At 49.1% G+C, this 7,415-nt stretch overlaps 1 non-coding gene across 1 annotated transcript; it reads left to right on the forward strand.

Annotated features, from left to right (window-relative positions):
* Positions 1-1,794: 1,794 nt before the first annotated feature.
* On the forward strand, positions 1,795-1,866 carry Trnae-uuc (transfer RNA glutamic acid (anticodon UUC)). Its single transcript has one exon. It is a non-coding gene; the product is annotated as a tRNA-Glu (tRNA).
* Positions 1,867-7,415: the final 5,549 nt, after the last annotated feature.

The following is a 7,415-nucleotide window of genomic DNA, read 5'->3' on the forward strand; positions in this document are numbered from 1 at the left end:
GCTAAACGCCTACAAAACGTACTCTCGGAGACGAAAAAAGGTACTCCAAGCGCAACGAAATTAAAGCGATAACAACTAGTTGCCGAATTGTACGCGAAGGGGAAGTTATTGAGCGGGCAATTGTTGAATGCTTTCATGGGTTGCAATGTGTAATAGGATTCCCGATTTTGTGGTATCCAATATGCCTGCAAGTAGTGATGGCATACGGAATATTGAAGGTGCGGTTTTCAACGGAATACTTATCTGTTGTAAAGAGAAAGCGTCTCTACAGAGATTTGCATGGCGTTATGTTGCCTGAGCTCATCTTAAGAGTGATGTATATCGTTTTTGTGCTGAAAGTGACGAACTGTTGAGGGTAAGAATGATGACCGTACGTGCAAGCGCAAATGAATTCTTCATCCAGCTGCACAGCGAAACATTGCCGGCAAAACCGTGGCTACAAGAAAAGGGTTTCTTCGTTCCGTCGTCGATAGATTGCCTTATCTGCAAGAAATCAGGGATTACCAACCACATTTTTTCTTGACTGTTTGTACGTTGTGTTTCTGTGGGACATTTTGCAGCGCACCTTGAAAAAGGACTTGCCTATCACGCTGTACGGCATCAGATTTTTGGCTATAGAAAATCGAGATGGTGTGCCCTATGAGATGTTTATATTGCTTGTGCTTCACAGTGTGTGGCGAACAAGAATGGTTGCGCGTCACGTAGATAAAGATGCCCGATCTGCGCAGGAATACTTCACAAAAAGCATTGTATACATAAGACATGTTTACAATTCTAAGGAAGAACGACCCAAATGGGCGTCGTTATTAAACGAGTTGGCTGCAATGAAACTTTTTTTTAAATAGGTCGCCGCCAGGCTGGTGTTTCTTAGCCTCGTTATGAAGTGCTTTTATACTTATTTTGTGTGTAAAGGGGGCAATAAAGAAAACTATTACACCATCTCCCGCTAAATGGGACCATGAGGCGATGCGAAGCCGGAGCACTTGCACGATCGCGTTCCGTTGGCTTTCGTTGGGCATGCTACCGATCTCGCGTCGTGGAACGCGAAGAGGAACGCTACGCGCGTCGTGTCTTCCCTCTAGCCTTGCCGTTAATTCTCACAGGGCGAGCGGGGAACGCGGTCGTCAGGCGCGCGAGGGGGGGGGGGAGCGTAGGAGAGGAGAGAGAGGGGGAGGGGACGTGCATGCGCTGGCGATCATCGTGGCGTTGCGCAGGAGAGGGGCGATGCGAAGCAGCGTTTCGGCATGTCGAGCCCGCGTTTCAGAGGGGTAGAGGGGGAGGAGAGAGGGGAAGTGGAGAGGGGTAAGGGGGAGGACGTGTGTGGAGAGGAGGTGTGTGGAGAGAGATTGCGCATGCGCAGTAAGGGTGGTCACGCCGCACACCACCACCTGTTTGAGCTCCGCTAAAAGATGCTTCGCATCTAAAAAACGGGCATGGTCTATAGGGGCTAGAATACCTGGCTCTCACCCAGGAGGCCCGGATTCGATTCCCGGTGTCGGAAACACTTTTCAACAAAGTGCACATAATGCCTACAGATGTGTAGCGGGCACCTCGTTTATCACCAGAAAGACGAAGAGTGGCATAGTGGGTGCTTCCCTACTTCACAAAAATTATTTGTGGCGTAGTGGATACATTGCATGTGTACTTGCATTAGTTTCCCCAAGAGACTTTACAACAAGGTCTAGAAAGGCCGCTCTTCCAGCTTTCGCTGTGACTACTCCGCGCAGGCCTGGCTTTTTTTTTTTTGCGTTTTCGTTCATTGAAGTGAGAGGGGTGCTTTACTTTCTCCAGCTGTCCGGCATGGTCTAGTGGCTAGGATACCTGGCTTTCACCCAGGAGGCCCGGGTTCGATTCCCGGTGTCGGAAGTTCTTTTTGGTCTACGTAACTCATCTTTTATTTATATTTTTTTGCGCTTTATTTCATTCAAGTGGGAGGGGTGCTTTACACGTCTCAGCTTTCCTGTATGGTCTATATAATGTCGAGGATACCTGGCTCTCAGAGGCCACTCAGAAAGAAGGGTGGGGTTTGATTCCTTCTCCCAGTTACCGCAACGATCGCAGCTGCTCACAAGAAAACCGCCTGCTCTTTCAGTGAACTAATTCAGCTGATTTAATGAATTATCCTTGCATTTCATTGGTCCATATCTTAAGTAAACCTGTGCTCTCTTATATGTATTCGACAGAACTCTTAACTTGAACCTGAGCAATCGATTTCGTAATAGTCTTATTTTACAGCAGAGCTGTTATGCTCGAGGTTGGCCGCGTGTCGTAGATAAAAATTATCATCGTCATGAACCGGCGTGGGATGCAATAACTCTGATGGCGAGAGAACGCGTACAGAGAGAGAGAGAGAGAAAGAGAAATAAAGGTAGAGAAAGAGATAAATTCTTGGCGAGAGCAAGTACAGGCATATATAGCATATTATATAGCAAAGGGTTGGGAAAGAGACAGGTGAGAGCCTAAGTGGTCTCGGCTTGGCTAGGCTTTTGCCCTCTCACTGACAGCGCAAAAGCCTAGCCAAGCCGACTTAGTGAACCAGCGCTAATTTTTTTAGACTTTTTCTAGGTATTCGAATACACTGAAGTAAGTGCTCGACCGGAAGTGCTTATAATAGAAACAAGAGTGTCGATCGTTGCTCGTGCCACTAAAATACAGAGAGAGTCCTGAAAGAGTCAAGGCACACTCTTACGACACACTTGACTCTCAGCCAAAAGAGAGTTCACGTGTCTCTTCAAAGAGGCTTATATACGTGGCAAGCAAGGGCTGACCGAAAAAAGTAACACGTCGTCTTTTTTTTTTTTTTAGAATATATTGTACGAGTTGTTGGTTTGTTTGGTGCATGATGTGGCGTAAAAGGAAAAGAACTCACCGGGTCCCTTATACATTCGCCTAGGACGAGTCGAAGGCGAAAGCCATCTTCTTTTTCTTCTCATCCGATGTATGGGAAACGCTGAGGCAAAAACTAGTCAAGAAGACTCCGGACAAGGGATAGAAGTGACACGCACAAGAAGTGACACACACTGTGTGTCCCTTCCATAGGCGTGCGCAGGGTTCCCCATCAAGGGGGGGGGGGCGAAGGTTCATCGCAGCGCCCCCCCCCCTGCTAAGTCAATGCATGGGACAGAATTTGCGCCCTCCCCCCCCCCCCCCTCTTAGGTGACTACAAGGGTCAATGTACGGAGCAAATTTTGCGCCCCCACCCCCCCTGTGCGCACGCCTATGGTCCCTTCTATCCCTTGTCCGGCGTCTTCTTGACTGTTTTTGGCTCAGTGTCATGTACCCACTGACCCAGACTTCGACCTTATTGTATGGGAAACGCGCAGCACCGACAGGTGGCGCAACAGTCCACAGCGCCGCAAGCGGCTGCTTCAGTTTCCACCTGCGTGCTACGAATTGTTTCTTCGTCTGCTACGCCCCCTTTGTATGAAATTGCGTGTGCGCGAAGGCCACAGGTACGCTTTCGGAAATCGGAAGCTGTCACGCAGCGCTATAAAACGGCGTGGCGCGGCTTCGCCTACACGCTCAGAAGCAGTACAGGGGGAGTAAACGATAAAATTTCGCAGTCTCCGACGCATATTGCTACGCATCCGGGGCCTCTTCCTCACTGTTCCCGTTTACGAGCCGACGCCCAAGATAGTGGCGTAGCCAGGGAAGGGGGGGGGGCACAGGGCCCGTGCCCCCCCCCCCCGAAATTTTTTTCTCCCATGGGATACAAGGTGCACTAGACCACACTTCCCTGCCCGACCCCTATTCAGATCAAAGAGAGGTGCCCCCCCCCCCCGGAAAAAATTTCTGCCTACGCCCCTGGCCGAAGACGACGAGATACCAACGATGAGGGACGTTGCGCTACACTACTCCACACTACGCTACACTACATTACGCTACGCATCCGCGTTGCAAGACCCCCCCCCCCCAAAAAAAAAATTCAATTCCATTCCAGTTCCATTCAATTTTGTGGGAGCGCAATAAAAGCCATCTGCAAGACAACCTGTAAAGCCGACAGGGAGGACTGTACACACCAGGAAAATTAAAAATCAAAAATAAAAATTTAAAAAAATTCAAATATCAAAAATATTTGAAAACGCAAGGAGATTTTGTGTGAACTTTTTAAGTGACACGCGTTGAGCCAGCCCGGGCTCTCCCCTGGTATGCAGTACCAAGGATCAGGAAGGCTCGTGCCCAATCCACGCGCTACAGTCGCGAGCGACCGACGCTAGAGGTCGAGGCTGTGAACACCTAGGGAGCAGGCCACCCTGTGCAGAGTGGCGGGAGGAGCATTAACTCCTGCCCTCCTGGTGCTCACAACGTTACCACCTTGTGCGTGGACGACAGAGCGGAAGTGGTAGCTTCCTCTCTCTGCCGATACGCATGGTGGCCCCTACGGACCGCACGAAGAGGACACTACCAATTCCTCCCCGTGCTCAATCGTTCGATGAGTAAGTTCCGCGTGCCAAGCCCAGGACGTGACGGTCGCGTATCGACCACGCCCTGCGCAGTTGGTCGCGGGACAGACGTTCTTACCGCCTCGCTTCGGCTCCTCCACTCGAGGATGGCGGTAAGCGTGACCCCCACGTAAACGGCCTGGATTAACCTGGGCCGCAGTGTCACCGGTGGCCGTGCTGAAAGCGCTAGTCACCTCCCGTCACAATGCCAGCGATGTCGACTTTAGAAGCCGGGCATCCTGTAGAGTTGACTGTTGTTCCGGTGATATACAGGAGCGTATTAGGGCGATTTATACCTGCTGGTATAGGAGACTCACCATGTAGGACAAGTATCGCCTTTGAGATGACGTCCGAGATGTGTGAAATACTTGGAGAGCTCCTGGCACGCTATCATTCTGGTCAGTAGAGCACCGCTTACGCATCTGAAGCGTCGCAGCCGACAGGGATGTCATATGCCTTATAGTAGACGTGCGCAGTCGCGCACATATTTTCGGTTTTTTTTTTACAGATATGTTCTTCAAATGTGCACAGGTTGTTATACTGCACTGTTCACTAGCTAAATCTTTCGTGAGCCATCACCTCAAGCCAGTGGCGTAGACGGGGGGGGGGGGGGGGGGGGGACACCGGGCCCGTGCCCACCCCTCTGCATTTTTTTTTTTGCTATGGCATACAGACCCCAAAATGACACTTGACCACACCTGCCTGCCCGGCCCCCACTTCAAATCAAGGAGGTGCCCCCCCCCCCCCCCACCGAAAAAAATTTCTACCTACGCCCCTGCTTCAAGCAGTGTTAATGTGTTAAGATTTGAAGTGTTAGCCTTTGAGGACAGAAAAGCCTGCACAAACGACTACTTCAAGAACGACCAATTTTATCTGTTATGTTGTAGTAATGCGCAGTGACCGTGACCGGGTCTTACTACGGGCTTGTGCTACGCATTTGTTCTCTCTGTATATCCGTTCATGTATCTACCTCCTCCAAATTACCGAGTGGAGACGCCGCTACCCTCAGTGGTTTTATGTTAAAGACACTCTGACAGTTGCGCATATCAGTTCTTTTCTCTGTGCAGACCTTCATGATACATGAGACAATCTTTAAGCTACGCACACCTTCCAAGCTTAGAACGGCGCGCTGCAGTGACAAGAATAGGCCATGACGACACACGCCTTCGCCGCACGCGATCGCATCGCATATGACTGTTGTCATGAAACAGAGGACGAAGAAGTGAAGGCAGGCAGGCAGGCAAAGAACTTTATTTTGAAGCACCGCTCGTGCGCAAGCCTGCGTAATATTGACGCAAGCATGGAAGGCGAAAATGTAGGAGCGAGCGTCACGTGACAATCTTGAAACCCAGCCAAATAAACTCGCAGGGTTCCCTATGTATTTGCCTAAGACGACACGAACGCAAACGCTTTCTTCTTTTTCTTCTCAGTCGGATGTATTGATCCTCTCCTGCCCCCCATCCGAAAGTTTTCTGCACCTAACATCGCTTTGCCTGCCTCCAAAATCAGAGGCATTGAAAGTTTTCCTCACCTCACCTGGTTTTGCACTGCTTCCGTGATCGGCCCTGCTTTGACCAGGCGACGATGTCCTGTGATGTCGTTATCATGTGACACTATAGTGGCATTACGATTACGTAACGAATTCTGGAGACTTGTGACGTCATTACGACGTCACATGGTGACGTTATCACGTGATTATTTTTGCACCACTCGTGTGTTGACGCCGACGCTGCGGGACGCCGACGGTCAATTTTCGCGTTTGATGAGGCATCTAAGGCTTTCGCCTTAAAAGAACGAGGGATGATAGAAGCGACATGTATGCACCTGTCCATGTTGTCTAAGTCGTCTGTAGTCTGCTGACACCTGGCAGTTTCTCTTCAGCAACAAGCATTGAAGCAGTAGAACGTCGAGCTATCGAGAGAGCTCATGCGTCGCCTGCAATTAGTACAGCTGACTTGTTATATCGCGTCACAGTTATCAGCGCACCATGGCGCTCGTGCTCCTACCAAGGCGCATGCACATTTGCGAAGTGATCAGATCACGATCCTCGTTATAACGATCACTCATATAGCAAAATTATCGGTTATAGCGAGCTAAATACGAACATTGGTTGACCACGCTTCATTTCGATTACATTTATTCTGTTTATAAGGAAACCGAAAACGCGAAAACGGCCGCGATTTGGGCGGTAACGAACAATGGTTCGCGCGAGGCTCAAAACCCGAAAGGTAGCATACAAAGCAAAAGAAATGTTGAAAGGCAATCCACAACCGCATTTTAACATCCTTCTTTAAGCACAGATCACATCCTTCTACAAATAAATGTGAACGCAGGCCTGTTTTGTCAAAAAAAAAAAAAAACAGCATATCCACGGAGTGAATGATGATGAGTGGGCGAAGCTGCGGAGGTTCATCGGTAAACCGTGAATCTTCCGTGAATTCTGCCCAGTACATCATCACCGACGTGAGATCGGGCGCGTTTATACTAAAGGTTCGATGAGTTATGACGACTTGCAGCTCACTTTAATTTTACATGTACGCTGTGAATTTTCATTGTTTAGAAAACCATTGCTTTAGAAAACACCTTGCGTCTTTCGTTAAGCAGCTGGCGTCTTTTTCGTTTTGCTTTAGAAACATCTGGCGTTCTTTCGTTTTGTTTTTACAAAACATCTGGCGTCTTTCGTTGGTTTATTTCATCAATCAACGGCGTTTTGAACAAAATTTTTATTGTTTAATCACGCACAGGAGAAATCTCACCAGGCACTACCTTGGAGGTAAACAATGGCTGCTAATGGGAATGAGAGACAGAAGAAGTCGGCTTTTAGCTAACACTTACACTTCTACAGAGACAGAAGAATTCGGCTTTTAGTTAACGCGCACGCTGCGAATTTTTTATTGTTCAACAACGCACAGGAGAAATCTCCCACCGGCACCACCTTGGAGGTCAAAGGGTAAGACTTGTTACTCACTACTA

The sequence above is a fragment of the Rhipicephalus sanguineus genome, chromosome 4 (assembly GCF_013339695.2).
Source record: "Rhipicephalus sanguineus isolate Rsan-2018 chromosome 4, BIME_Rsan_1.4, whole genome shotgun sequence".
NCBI lineage: Eukaryota > Metazoa > Arthropoda > Arachnida > Ixodida > Ixodidae > Rhipicephalus > Rhipicephalus sanguineus.